This window comes from Alnus glutinosa, chromosome 3 (assembly GCF_958979055.1).
Source record: "Alnus glutinosa chromosome 3, dhAlnGlut1.1, whole genome shotgun sequence".
NCBI classification, from domain to species: domain Eukaryota; kingdom Viridiplantae; phylum Streptophyta; class Magnoliopsida; order Fagales; family Betulaceae; genus Alnus; species Alnus glutinosa.
Genome location: NC_084888.1, coordinates 3,900,198 through 3,916,312, shown reverse-complemented (window position 1 = coordinate 3,916,312; position 16,115 = coordinate 3,900,198). Strand labels below are relative to the sequence as shown.

Genomic DNA, 16,115 nt, shown 5'->3' with positions numbered 1-16,115 from the left:
AGCAAAGCAGTACATTGATATTTTCAAAAAGAAAGAAAGGAGTTATCAGGGGTTGCCGGGGGCGCGACTGGAGGACGGAGCCCCTTCTCCGGATGAAGAGGAAGTGGACCCCGACTCTGAGTTTCCTGCCGGGGCGGGTTTAGAGGTTTTCGGGCTCCAATCGGCTACATGAGGGAATTGGTCGACTCCTAGCTTGGCCATGGTCTCCAAGGCCTCGTCCGGGATCTGGATGGTGCTGATGTCGAGATCCTTGAAGGACTCGTCACCGGGAGGGGAACTTCTGGCAACACCTCTGAAGTGTTCAAAGCCCCAATTGAAGCCCACGGCCCATGATGTATCTCGGAGCTCTGGAACCTGAGAAAGCTCCCTGGTGAGCTCAACCACTTGAAGATGGAGCTCTTCAATCATCTCCACCGCTTCTCTCCTTTCCTCGTACGCACTGATCTGATCGTCGAAAGCTTGCTTTTTGTCAGCAATGGCTTGTTCGAGCTCCGACGTAACCCGGTCCCTAGCGGTGAGCGCTATTCCCTTCTCGAACAACGCTTGATCTCTTTCCTCGGCAAGCTTTTCATTGTCGATCAGGGCTTGGTCTTTCGCCGCTTGAATTGATTGCAGCTCGGATTTCAACTCCGAATTCTCGGCTTGTAGGGATTGGACAGTTGCCCGCAAAGAGCCAGAGGATTGAAGCTCTACCCCCAATGTGGCCTCGAGTTTGGCCTTCTCGAAAAGAGCATCTTTTAGCCGAGTTTGGGCTGCGGATAGATTGCTCTCAAGGATCTCCATGTCGCGGACCATTCTCTCGCAGCTGGTCAAAGTGCTCTGTAGTGTGCTTTCCCGGAGCTCGGATAGTTTTTGGAGCCTTAACCGGTGCTTCTCGGACTCGGCCAAAGCTCTCCTCTGCCCCTGGGACTCCTCTTCCAACTCCTTCACCCGAGCCTGTAATGACTGAATGGCCTCGCGTTGGTCTTGCTCGGGTTCCCGAAGACTCCTCCAGGATGCGGCAACGTCCACGGCGAACTAAGTAAGAATGAGGCATCAGTACTTGAATGGAGATGGGAGATAAACTAAAAATAAGGAATGTCAGAACCATGTACCTGAAGGATCTTTCCGGTAAGCTGCTCGGCATAGCCCTCCACTGGGAGCTCCCCGAACAGGGGGCTGTAGTCCGGAGTGACTAGGGAGCTCAGAGCTTCCAGGGGACATCCTGCTAGCCCGTGGGTCTGAAAGTCCTGTCGTCGCCCAGCAGTTGCAGAATCGGAAGGGAGAACGAAGGTAGAAGCTTGGGGCGACGTGGGGACCGGAATCGGAGTTGAAGACTCAGGCCTGATGGGAAAAGCGGGCGTCGGAGAGGCCTGCCCGAGCGCCTCCCTTTCGGAGGCCACCTCTTCTTGCAGATTGTTGAACTCCTGAGAGAAAGTATCCGGCTCCTCCCTCAGTGGTGATTGAATTGTTGACCCCCTAGGAGGAATTTCGTCTCCCGCAACAACATTAACTCCGGGGCTCGCTTCAGCCCCCGGGTGGGCAACAGGTTCGACAGGAGAAGTCACCGACGTGATAAGCGTAGGAAGGGATGCAGTGCTTGGAGGATTCTGGCTGCCAGGAAGAGTATAAACCTTGGCCATGGCCAATATCCGGCCAACCATAAAACTGCTATCCCGTTGAGCTCGAAGTTTTTTGGATTCGGGGCCTTCGTCGGCCCCCGGAGCGACCCTCTTCCCTTTCTGCTGAGGCAGGGGCGCCTCAGGTTGAATAACCGAACCTTCTGCAGGTTGGGGAGGAGGGTTGGAATCATTTGGAGAAGTAGGAGAGTGCCCTACCACCTCGATAGTAGCAGCGGTGGCCACATCTTCGGCGACGTCTTCGAAAGAAATGGGAGGCGAGCGGGCACCCGAACCAGGGAAAGAAGGGCTCGTCCGAGGGTCTCGGGGAAGAATCTTTACGGCTGGGGAAGAATTCCCCTCCTCTTCCTCGGATGAAGCCTCGGCTACCTCATCAATCTCCCTCATAATAGAATCATCGGAGCCGATCGATGAATCATAAGATGGCCTGTCCGGAAGGGTCTGAGAAACTCGGGAGGCCGGGGCCTGTGGTTGATGAACCTTCGAAGAGCGTGTTCTTCGGGGAGACTGATTGGCCTGCCTCCCTGACGTACTCCTCTTTTGGGCGACCTTCCTCAGAACCTTGCCCGGAATGGGCCTACTGGTCGTAATGGACCACCCAACTATCGGGGTTCCCCGCTTGTCCAGAATTACTTTTTGCTCTAGGATTTGATACCCAAAGCACTCGTTCAGGCTTTGGACTGAAACGAGATTTTCGTAGTCGATCGACGACTGAACCGCCCTGGCCGAGAAGGAGAGCATGGTGTTGACCTCCTTGATTTTAGCGATGCTCAGTGTAGGTAGGATCCGTAAGTCGTCGACCAATGGCCTCCATTCTCTAGGCACCCGTTGGGAGTCCGGAATAACCGACTGGGAGGGGCATTCCCATTCCCCGGAGACCCGAAAAAACTGCTCTCTCCAACCTTTGTTGTTCCCGTACTTACGCTGATCGAGGTAGATGAATATCGGATCTTGGCGCACTCGCAGCTCGACGGCTCCGTCCTTGGTAGACGGACGGTATATACTGAAGAATTGGGCGGCGTCCATCTCAGTTCCGAGGACCAGCCGCCACAGGATGGATGACGCCACCACGTACCTCCAGCCATTCGGAGCGATCTGGCCGGGGGCCACCCCGAGGAACGCGCAAACCTCGCGAACGATTTTTGGGAACGGGAGTCGAACCCCTGCCATGAACATGCGCTCTGTCAAGGTAACTTCACCCCCGGCTATTCCCCGCGATTCAGGTTCTTGGAAGAAGATGTTGACAGATGGGCCGATGTCATAAGCCCTCCGAAGAGTCGCCTCGTGGCACGCCAACCAGGTCAACTCTAACCGATCTTCCGGCGGCACCAAACGCGCAACCCCAGGTCTGACAGTAGAAGGGGAGACAACGGCCAAGGGAATAGGCTCTTCAGGAGCGTCCACAAGACTCCTGGATGCTGGGTCTCTGCGAGTGATGGCCATGTGGAGTTCGGAGGAGGTAATGAAGAGGAAGAGCCGAGAAAAGAAGAAGATGAAGACAGAATGAGCGACGGAAGAAATGAACAGAGCTGAGGCCGAAGAGAGATATTTATAACGAAGTCGACAACCTCTGAAAAACGGAGAGGTGTGCGACTGTTTGATTGATGGCGGCGAATTAATTCTGTAACCGGCGCGGAAGTTGAAAGGCCTTCTTGTCATCATCATTACGCCGCACGTTAAGGTCCCTGATCCCTGACAAAACGCGCCTGTTCGGTGTAGGAACGTTTCCAATCCCTCCACAGCAAACTGGCCACGCTGGAGAAAGGTGAAATCAAATGTCCTTTCCTTGGGGCCCACTGTGGAGGCCTGAACACCCTCAAATTAAATGGCGGGAAGAGACAATCCCGGAAAAAAGTGCTAGAATTCTCTTCCCCTTCATCGGGAATGGAGAAAGAATTCGGGGGGTAAGTGTTAAGGAATTTCCCGCAATTGATCGAAATGGTAGAGAGATGAGCTAGAGTCTACAGCTACGAGCGGAGCTATTTGAATGAAGTGGGAGACTTCTCTCTAATTAATATTTTTGTCTTATTAATCGATGATCATCCGCCGCCGATCAGGGAAAGTAGGGACGATTCGGTATAAGCGCCTGGGTTCATGGGCTCAAATTAATTAAGGAAAAGAAAAGCATCTTCAAGTAATAAATGTTGACGTGAAGGACATTTAAGAGGGGCAGACATATAAAAGGTTTGGACTGATAAAAAAGAGAGGTATCTTCTTCTAAATAGACACGCACTTCTTCTTTCTGACCAGATTTTTTCTCACCAATTCTAACTTGATCGTCGGAGGAGGCGTTGCCGGGACACCCCGACGACCCCTTTTGTTTTGCAGACAACTTGAGGAACACTCATTTGATTCTCACCAACCTTGTGAACTTTGATACATGGCGTTGTCCGGAATTCCAAGTCATCAGCTCCAGAAAATTTGTTAACAGGAACAGTGTAAGCTGATGAGAGAAGCAGAAGGGAAGAGAAATGGAGAGGTAAGAGAAGACAGAGTTGGAGATGAAGCTGAAGCTTACAGGAGTGAAGCTTTTCCATGGATTTTTTGGTAAGAGTTGCTACTTTTTCAGGGGTTTGGGTATCTAATTAAGAGTGGAAACTCATAAAGTTAATTGGCAACAATCATTCATGAAAATTGAAAATGGAAATATTAAACAAGCTAGGACTATGACCTGAATTGGATATATTCTACCTATTTCGAAAAGAAAGGTAGGATTACAGACAATGCATACGTATACACCAATTAAGCATGTATTTCGACAACCAGGCCATCTCTTCTATAAATTTTTGGGAAGTACACTCAGTAGGACAGAATTTTTTGCTCGTAGATGTTATTTTTATTTTTGAAAAAAAAAAAAGAATCAAGACCCGATAGAAAACGTAGAAGGACATTATAGAATTTCATCCATAATCATTTTGTGGAGCATAAATGGGCGACACTTGCTTATATATTAAGCATTCTCTTAATAGATTATCACTTATTTTAATTGTTGATTTAATTATTTAATTAATATCTTAATATTTTATCGAAAGTTGAGGACCTTTATTAAGTGAAATCCAACATATTTATATGAGAAATGATCCCTACACTCATTTCTCACAACAGCCCCACAACAAGCTGACGTGGCTGGTAATATTTTATTATTTTTTTTGTTTTGTTTTCTTTTCTTTTTGTAAAAAAATAATAAAATATTACCAGCCACGTCAGCTTGTTGTGGGGCTGTTGTGAGAAATGAGTGTAGGGATCATTTCTCTATTTATATTAAAATAAAATGTGAGGTGGATAACGAGAAAAATGTTTAGGACTTTTAGTCGGATAGTATTTTATTTTTTAGATACCATACCATGTTAAATTAATATTTATCTATAAAATTTAAACTAATATTAAATGATTGATTTAACCGTTTAATTAATATTCAACGGAACACGTCTTAATTCCAATTGAAATTATATTCAAGCCAAAGTACTCTAGATGTATAACTTTCGCTCTATTTAATGGAAATTTTTTTTATAATTTATTGACACGTGTCAACATATAATTAGAACCATTTAAGTCACTAAATTTTTTTTAACACCCTCTAATCACATGCCAACACTTATTAATAAGTTCTAAAAGAATTATAAAAGAGTTGTAGGTCTAACAACTTTTTATTTATGTGACGATTATACATATTGCTTATGTGTACTTTTTTATTTGTATGGTAAATATCACATTTATTTATCATCTCTCCTTTGTATTTTTAATTTCGCATCCAACCGTCGTATCTATCCAACTTTAGTTCACAATTAATTATACAAAAGAAAGATGTAGACAAAGATGTGGACATTATAAATACGAGTAATACTGCATACTCAACTCTTATCTACTCAACTCTCATTTTACTGGGCTGTCGTCACATTGCCTATTAGCATTTGAATCAGCCTTTACTTTAAAAAATAAAAATAAAAAATAAAAAAAATGAAAATTTTAAAATTACTCTGTAAATAAAATTTTATATATTAAATTCTTATGTAGCTTCTATTGCTATAATCACGTTCCGATCCATGGGTTGAACCATCACTGGGCAAAATGGGTTTGTGTAGGAGGTCTCGGTACGCTTAAAAAAAGTCTATTCGGCCAACAATCCTGCAACTGCAATAAGAAACTGCTCTTTCAATTCCCGGATTGAATGATAACAGATTTGAAACCACCAATTTTAATGATGGCTTCCCATTAATGACAAACTTTAAGAAAGAATATAAATGGCAGGTCGTTTTTAGAACATTACACTCAGTTGTTAATTTTTTATACAACTCGCGAAATTCAATGCGAAATTAATGGGTTGGGGTTGGGGTTGGGGTTGAAGGATCTGACTGTGACTCGTTTAATTAAATAATTAAGTTATGGTTGATCTATCGATACGTGACACTAGGACTATCAATTTTTAATATGACCCACAAATCCAATATGAAATCAAAGGAATATGATTGAATGATTTGACCCGTTTAATTAATGGATAAAGTTATGATTCACATATATAGTCTTCTATCATGCATATGCATCGACATGTGACATTAAGACTGACAATTTTTAACATAACCCACGATCTCAATACAAAATTAGCAAATTAGTGCTGAAAGGTTTGACCCGTTTAATTAATTTATAGTTGACTTATGTAGTCTTATATTCATACACGCGACATTAAGACTAATAATTATTAACACGACTCACGAATAGTGTAACGCCCCGAATTTGAACCAGCAAATTCGTAAGCAGAAACCTCCGGTTTCCACGTGACGTTACTACATCAGAGATAAACTCTCGCAGCGGAATATATTTTTATCCAACAGACTTGGATTAAATAACACATTAGAGCTTTTAAATTAAATACCTCTAGATATTCATTAGAAAATACTTATAACAAATACAAGGAAACAGGTGTCCATAATGACACAAAAGAATACATATAAATCATTAGCAATCTTGTCAACATAAAATACTATAAACACAGAAGACTACAAACAAAATATAAACTATGCGTCATTAGCTATAAAACCTCTTGAGCTCTGGTCTTTATCTATTAACCTGCATTAACAGAATATATATATATAGAAACAAAAACACAAAACAACCAAAGTGAGTCCACTGTTTCCAATAATAAGGTGAATACTGATTTACTTAATAAATTCCTTAACATGCAGATATGGCTTTATAGCCACGCGTATAATGCAAATGTATGGGTTGTATGAATATGCATCGTAGTAACCATTTAGTTTGGTATTTTATGATCATCTTTCTTCAGACCTCTCGTTCTAGGTTATCTGAACCCGTTCACGCCCTTTGCCTCCCACTTAAAGTTTTACCTGTTTTTACTGGAATCCTACTGGTCCCAGCATTAGTTATATATTAGGTCTTCGGATACCCTTGGGTCACTATGAACCCCTCTTGGATCCACTGACTAGCCATACTTTCACTTGCTACTACATCAGCTTGTTGATGGCTATCTCATCAGCCGTTATATTATTAAAGACACAACATGCTATGCATGACCGGCCGCATGCAATGAATAAATTAAATAAAACAATAAACACGATATCATGGAAAAACCACCAGCTTCGTTCTCAGTAAGTATAGAAATACTTACACTCTTCTTCGTGTAGTTCCTTTAAACTTCTTTTCTGCATATAAATCCATCCATGCAATAATATATTTATCAATCATCTATCAAACAAATCATTGTTTATAGACCCTCATCTTTTTATATTTATTATTCATCACTTCATTACGTTTGAGACGATCACTCATAATAAATCTTAAAACCTTGGTTCATGATTTGGTGACGAGGCTATATAACCAATGCTACCAAATATGAACTTGAAGGATTAAAATATATCATAAGGACAATAAGGAATAAATACGATCAACTCATGAGAATCATGAGGACAATGAAATGAAAAGGGAATATAAATACGATCAACTCATGGAAGTCATGAGGACAATGAAATATAAAAGGAAATATAAATACGATCAACTCATGAAAGTCATGAGGACAATGAAATATAAAAGTAAATATAAATACGATCAACTCATGAAGTCATGAGGACGATGAAATGTAAAAAGGAAATATAAATACGATCAACTCATGAAAGTCATGAGGACAACGAAATATAAAAGGAAATATAAATACGATCAACTCATGAAAGTCATGAGGACAACGAAATATAAAAGGAAATATAAATACGATCAACTCATGAAGTCATGAGGACAATGAAATATAAAAGGCAATATAAATACGATCAACTCATGAAGTCATGAGGACAATGAAATGTAAAAAGGAAATATAAATACGATCAACTCATGAAGTCATGAGGACAATGAAATATAAAAGTAGTTTATATTACTTTCTTTTTATCTCTTAAGCTTATTGGGTCTTTAAACAATTCAAATAACAAGTAATGAAATCATAACCTATATCATCAAATTAATGAAACTAATGATTAGAAGCTTACCCAAAATACTTCCTAGCATACACTTCAAGCCTTGAACAACACAAGACTACACAAATCCCACAATTTTCTCTCTTGGCCTTAGGTGTGTGTGTGAGTGAAGCTTAATGGGCATTGCATCTTCCACCTTGGTTCTATTTATAAGAGAATGAATGGTTAGGATCAAGTAGACACATTTTGATCCAATGGATGGGAATTGGTGCATCTTAGCCTTATTTCCAAGGCACATGGGTTTCATCATCACTAAGGTGGTGCATTCTAGATGTGGGATGTGGGCAACACTTGTGGTGATGAGTGCACACATTAGAGGAAGTGGGTGATGAGTTGTTCAAATCAAAGGAAGTATTAAATAATGCTATATATGAATTTTCGTCCAAATAGAGGCCAGCTTACTCCAAACAACGTTTTGGTGGTCAAATCTAATCCGATCGCTGTGAAATTTTGAGGGTAGATAGATGACGTCAAGATGAACACTTTCTCTTTTTGGTTCAACTCAATCCGAGTTCGTTATGACTTAGTTTTGGTCAATCAAAGTTTCTGGTTTATTTTGACAAGTTAAACCAAGATATTGTTTAGACTACTTTCATTTTATGATTACTCTAGATTCTATTCTAGACATCCTTTATTCTTTCATCATAAGAGGGGGAGGGAATAAATGTAGTGGAATGTTGCACTAGGTGTTGAATCATTATATCCTCCACTAACATATTTAATCATCTAACACACATTAATTAATGGCATTTCTTTAAGGTATAAAAATAGGTCTTTCACATGTTGAATTGGGTGATGACTCATGTAATCATCATGATCATAGGAATATAACATGTGATAGATGGGTTGGGTTTGTGGATAGCAATTGGAATGGGTTGGGTTAAGTCCAAAGATGGCCCATTAATGAATAATGTGAGTTTCCGTCCAGAACAGGGGTCGTATTTTTGACGGATGTTTTCATGGCCTTAACGATGTCCAAACATCATGAAATTTGGAGGGGACCTAGAGGACTTCAAAACGAGTGTCTCAGTTTTTGAATCGACCAAAATGGAGTTCGTTTGACCCTGTTTCCGTTATTCCAAAGTTTAAGGTCTGTTTTGAGTTTTTATCAAATTGCAACTATAAACGTTTCTAAAAACAGAAATACATTATTTATTTTCATAAATAATCATAGTTATTCTTTTGTCTTATTAAAAGTGTTTTAAAATTAATTTAAACCATTATAAATTATGTCTTAAAATCTGGGGCGCTACATTCCTCCCCCCTTAATAGAATTTCGTCCCCGAAATTCGTAAACTATGCTTCGCATAAAGTTTACATTAAGGGAAGATTTAGATTCCTAAATCTTAAGTCTAGTGATACAGATTTTATGTGAAGCATCTAATTATTAAACATGAAAAATAAACAAGCATACAACACCGTATGACAAATTATCATATATAGAATTTTAAGCTCATTATAACAAGAAGTATAACAGATCAAACTAATGTGTAGATTGCAGGAGTGAATGCATTTATTTCTCATTATAGGAAAATTTCTTGCACAACAATTCTCTCTTGTGATGATGATTTTCTGATAATCTTGGTGGAAAGCTTGCCAAATAGAAACATGGAAACCAGGAAGGAGAGGGAGGCGAGGCAAGCAATCCGGAAAGGATATGAGTGCAGTACTCATATCGTGATGCTCTCTCTCTTCTGTCATAGATCGCCTTCACCGGATTGAGAGTAGATGCTAGAAAAGTTCACGGTGATGAGACAGAAGAGAAAGATGTTTCATCTCAGAAGCATGATCAAGAATAATCTTGCTCCTAGATGACAAGATCAAGGATAATCTTGCTTCGTTGTTGAATCAGGTTGTGATGCTGCATTTATGTTGCTTCCCGACTTTGAATATGGTTAGGATGTTACATCATCCTTCCCAAGAAGTGATGATAGGCTCAGATTTATGAGAAGAATCGGCTTTCAGAGTATGGAAAGTTGAGAACTGAAAGCTGCTTTGCAGGGAAGAAGATGAGTGAATTTATAGAGGAGATTTGAGAGGGGACGGTGCAAGTGGTGCCGACAGTGGATCGTAATATCTCCATCCCTTTCTCGGAATGCTCATCCAGCTCTATCTCAAGATGCTCTTCCAGCTCTGCAAGGTGCGAAAGGTGCGGCGAGAAATCCGGAAAAGTCATTGGGTGAATTCGGAATTCGAGAAGGTGAAAAGGGTGAAAGCCGAAAGGAAGGAGGGTTCGCAATTCGAGAGCTGTCTACTAGTGGTAGTGGCGGCCGTGATCAGAATGACGTTGATTAGACCGCGTCTTGTCTACTGATTAAGCTCTCTTTTCTTCCTTCAGATCTTTCGAATAACCGCTTCATTTCTATCTTTTCTCCTTCAGGTTTTTTGAGGAGTATCATCATTTCCTTAGTTTCTAAAAATGGCTTCCTCATCCTCTCAAAATAATTTTGATCTAAATGATGCGCCTGTAGTACCAGAAATTTGGCGTCCTTTGTTCCTATCTCAGAGAGGTCCTCTTCTGACTAATGACTCTGTGATGCTGAATGATGCAGTAGCTGCATCCGTGGCTGAAGGCATCATAACTCCTCGAGACGAAAAGTTGTTGGCGGATAGGACTGATGCTCAAGCCATCAATGATTCTTTGGCTTTCAATATTCAGGGCGCCTCTTCGGTTTCAAATATGGCTCGGCGTCTCCAAGTCCGGGGAAATGAAGTTCAAACGCTGAAAGCTCAAATTTCGACTTTGCAGCGAATGTATATGGACTTTAGGCGAAGGAATCGGGTTCTTCAGCAAGAAAATAAAAAGCTGAAGAAGGTGGTAGATTCGTATGAGAAAGACTTGGGAAAGAGGTATGCTGATTTGGAGCAGAATACCAACCGACTCCGAGAACAACATAGGGATCTCTTGCTTGCAGTCCAAAACCTTAGGGTTTTCCGCCCAGAGGCTTAGCCAGGTATTCTATTTGATCTAGAAATTCTTTACTAACAAAAATAAATAACTAACTGCAGTACTATGAAATACCTGCAGGTATGAACTCTCCGGGAATGATGCAAAAAGGTCCGATTTGCAAGTCTATGCTTTTTCTTTAAATCCAAAGTGGTTCATCTTGTAAGACAATAATTATTCTCTACATACTGTCCTTATCGTCTAATATGTCTGTAATTCTTTGAACTATGATCTTAAACTCGGGTATAATCCTTATGGTACTATGTTCTTCTTTCTATTTCTGCATAATTACTATCATCTTCAAATTTCAATAGATTAAAACCCTAATATTACTCCATTTTAGTTATGCAGTCAATCAATACTCAGATCTGCTAATTATAAACTTATCTGCCAAGCAAGGATATCTAAGAATTACATAATCAAAATTTTATTTAACTTAAGCTCTAGAAAGACCTCAAATATATTCTCCAAAGTTTGTTAGATGCATAGGGAAAATAATCTCTCCAAAAATCATCAAATCATTTGATCAACTAATTTCCTCATATATATATAAATTAGTAATCCATAATTTATGCACCTATCTTCAAAAGATTTTATAAATATTCATTACACAACTAGTCATGAATCATTAATCCGTAGGATTTATTTTTTCCTTACTCTCTAAGGTTAATCAGGTGTACCTCAAAATCTCAATATATGTTCTTTTGATTCCAAGGTTAACCTTATCATGATCATAGGACAACTATCAATTCTAAGTACATCAATAAAGTGCTATATCAACCTATTAACTTAATATTCATAAATCTGTAAAGATATCAAGTATCAAGATTATGCAAGTTATATCTCCAAAGAGCATTTCAAGATTATGTCTCACAATAATACTAAGTATCATCCAGCCTAATCATAAGATCAATTATACTTCCATACCTCAAATCTCATGTATATCATAGACACTCTGCTGCCTAATGCCATAACTAAGAATCTTATCATCATGATGCTGAGATCATGATCATGGTAAAATCCTTCTGTACATAAAACATCCAAATTGTTAACCTCAAATAAGGCATATCTATTCGACTCTACACTAGACAAATAATAATTCAAACATTTATCGATAGCTTTAAAGTATTCACACTTAGTGTTATCAAGCTACTGATAACTTAGAGATCATACACAAAAACTAAGTAAATAAATTTAAAGGTATGATCGATTTATCGAAGGTAGTGTTGTGTACTATTTTATCAAGGATAGGTAGCATATACAAACATACATCGTCCAATATCTATAGAGGAATAAGTCATCATACTACACAAGTCCTAACTGTACGCAGTGGTTAATAATATTATTCCTACGCATATTCATAGTACATTCTTTATTTGGCATGCAATTTTTAATAGATCATATCAATATGTTTCCTAAGTTGCATAGCAATGAAAACATAGGAACCATATAATGCATACATTCACACAAGCATAAAAATCCTAACCATTAATGATAGTTACTATTCTCTTACGTTGCTTAACTTCATACAAAAGCTTTTAAGGAGTTTATAAAAAGTTCATTTTCCTATAGCTCTTGTGTTAACACTTAGACTTCTATGGTCAAGTCCGATAGTCCTCAGAGCCAACTGCTCTGATACCATTCTGTAACTTACCCAAGTTACAGTATGACACTGAATGTTCACTAGGCCGCAGAACAACTGCTCTGATACCATTCTGTAACGCCCCGAATTTGAACCAGCAAATTCGTAAGCAGAAACCTCCGGTTTCCACGTGACGTTACTACATCAGAGATAAACTCTCGCAGCGGAATATATTTTTATCCAACAGACTTGGATTAAATAACACATTAGAGCTTTTAAATTAAATACCTCTAGATATTCATTAGAAAATACTTATAACAAATACAAGGAAACAGGTGTCCATAATGACACAAAAGAATACATATAAATCATTAGCAATCTTGTCAACATAAAATACTATAAACACAGAAGACTACAAACAAAATATAAACTATGCGTCATTAGCTATAAAACCTCTTGAGCTCTGGTCTTTATCTATTAACCTGCATTAACAGAATATATATATATAGAAACAAAAACACAAAACAACCAAAGTGAGTCCACTGTTTCCAATAATAAGGTGAATACTGATTTACTTAATAAATTCCTTAACATGCAGATATGGCTTTATAGCCACGCGTATAATGCAAATGTATGGGTTGTATGAATATGCATCGTAGTAACCATTTAGTTTGGTATTTTATGATCATCTTTCTTCAGACCTCTCGTTCTAGGTTATCTGAACCCGTTCACGCCCTTTGCCTCCCACTTAAAGTTTTACCTGTTTTTACTGGAATCCTACTGGTCCCAGCATTAGTTATATATTAGGTCTTCGGATACCCTTGGGTCACTATGAACCCCTCTTGGATCCACTGACTAGCCATACTTTCACTTGCTACTACATCAGCTTGTTGATGGCTATCTCATCAGCCGTTATATTATTAAAGACACAACATGCTATGCATGACCGGCCGCATGCAATGAATAAATTAAATAAAACAATAAACACGATATCATGGAAAAACCACCAGCTTCGTTCTCAGTAAGTATAGAAATACTTACACTCTTCTTCGTGTAGTTCCTTTAAACTTCTTTTCTGCATATAAATCCATCCATGCAATAATATATTTATCAATCATCTATCAAACAAATCATTGTTTATAGACCCTCATCTTTTTATATTTATTATTCATCACTTCATTACGTTTGAGACGATCACTCATAATAAATCTTAAAACCTTGGTTCATGATTTGGTGACGAGGCTATATAACCAATGCTACCAAATATGAACTTGAAGGATTAAAATATATCATAAGGACAATAAGGAATAAATACGATCAACTCATGAGAATCATGAGGACAATGAAATGAAAAGGGAATATAAATACGATCAACTCATGGAAGTCATGAGGACAATGAAATATAAAAGGAAATATAAATACGATCAACTCATGAAAGTCATGAGGACAATGAAATATAAAAGTAAATATAAATACGATCAACTCATGAAGTCATGAGGACGATGAAATGTAAAAAGGAAATATAAATACGATCAACTCATGAAAGTCATGAGGACAACGAAATATAAAAGGAAATATAAATACGATCAACTCATGAAAGTCATGAGGACAACGAAATATAAAAGGAAATATAAATACGATCAACTCATGAAGTCATGAGGACAATGAAATATAAAAGGCAATATAAATACGATCAACTCATGAAGTCATGAGGACAATGAAATGTAAAAAGGAAATATAAATACGATCAACTCATGAAGTCATGAGGACAATGAAATATAAAAGTAGTTTATATTACTTTCTTTTTATCTCTTAAGCTTATTGGGTCTTTAAACAATTCAAATAACAAGTAATGAAATCATAACCTATATCATCAAATTAATGAAACTAATGATTAGAAGCTTACCCAAAATACTTCCTAGCATACACTTCAAGCCTTGAACAACACAAGACTACACAAATCCCACAATTTTCTCTCTTGGCCTTAGGTGTGTGTGTGAGTGAAGCTTAATGGGCATTGCATCTTCCACCTTGGTTCTATTTATAAGAGAATGAATGGTTAGGATCAAGTAGACACATTTTGATCCAATGGATGGGAATTGGTGCATCTTAGCCTTATTTCCAAGGCACATGGGTTTCATCATCACTAAGGTGGTGCATTCTAGATGTGGGATGTGGGCAACACTTGTGGTGATGAGTGCACACATTAGAGGAAGTGGGTGATGAGTTGTTCAAATCAAAGGAAGTATTAAATAATGCTATATATGAATTTTCGTCCAAATAGAGGCCAGCTTACTCCAAACAACGTTTTGGTGGTCAAATCTAATCCGATCGCTGTGAAATTTTGAGGGTAGATAGATGACGTCAAGATGAACACTTTCTCTTTTTGGTTCAACTCAATCCGAGTTCGTTATGACTTAGTTTTGGTCAATCAAAGTTTCTGGTTTATTTTGACAAGTTAAACCAAGATATTGTTTAGACTACTTTCATTTTATGATTACTCTAGATTCTATTCTAGACATCCTTTATTCTTTCATCATAAGAGGGGGAGGGAATAAATGTAGTGGAATGTTGCACTAGGTGTTGAATCATTATATCCTCCACTAACATATTTAATCATCTAACACACATTAATTAATGGCATTTCTTTAAGGTATAAAAATAGGTCTTTCACATGTTGAATTGGGTGATGACTCATGTAATCATCATGATCATAGGAATATAACATGTGATAGATGGGTTGGGTTTGTGGATAGCAATTGGAATGGGTTGGGTTAAGTCCAAAGATGGCCCATTAATGAATAATGTGAGTTTCCGTCCAGAACAGGGGTCGTATTTTTGACGGATGTTTTCATGGCCTTAACGATGTCCAAACATCATGAAATTTGGAGGGGACCTAGAGGACTTCAAAACGAGTGTCTCAGTTTTTGAATCGACCAAAATGGAGTTCGTTTGACCCTGTTTCCGTTATTCCAAAGTTTAAGGTCTGTTTTGAGTTTTTATCAAATTGCAACTATAAACGTTTCTAAAAACAGAAATACATTATTTATTTTCATAAATAATCATAGTTATTCTTTTGTCTTATTAAAAGTGTTTTAAAATTAATTTAAACCATTATAAATTATGTCTTAAAATCTGGGGCGCTACAAATAGTGAAGACCAAGAAATTAAATATGAAATTTAGTGATTTATAAGTTATGTTTATTAAATATATGGGGTCAAATAACAATTAAGAAAAGAGAGAACTAAATGGGTTGGGGCAATGTTATAATTTAGAGAATATGGAGGTTTTAAAAATAAAAGAAAAGAATGGACAAAAGCCCAATCCGGTCAACCCTTTCTCCCCCAACCTCACGTGCAACCCATCCCACTTCCCCTTCTTCCTTAAGTTCACGCACAGCCCCCCTTCCACTTTTCTTTTCTTCTTTTCTCTTCTTATTCGTCCTTCTTCTTCTTTCTTCGTCTTCTTTCTTCCTTTTCTCGCACGAACA

The 16,115-nt window shown here is 38.6% G+C and overlaps 2 long non-coding RNA genes across 2 annotated transcripts; both read right to left on the bottom strand.

Moving 5' to 3' along the window:
- Positions 1 to 6,544: 6,544 nt before the first annotated feature.
- Positions 6,545 to 8,869, bottom strand: LOC133864919 (uncharacterized). Its single transcript, XR_009899582.1, has 3 exons — positions 8,108 to 8,869; positions 7,243 to 7,276; positions 6,545 to 6,683 (listed from the first exon to the last, which is right to left on the bottom strand). It is a non-coding gene; the product is annotated as an uncharacterized LOC133864919 (long non-coding RNA).
- Positions 8,870 to 12,967: 4,098 nt separating this feature from the next.
- Positions 12,968 to 15,292, bottom strand: LOC133864771 (uncharacterized). The gene is made up of 3 exons (XR_009899566.1): positions 14,531 to 15,292; positions 13,666 to 13,699; positions 12,968 to 13,106 (listed from the first exon to the last, which is right to left on the bottom strand). It is a non-coding gene; the product is annotated as an uncharacterized LOC133864771 (long non-coding RNA).
- Positions 15,293 to 16,115: the final 823 nt, after the last annotated feature.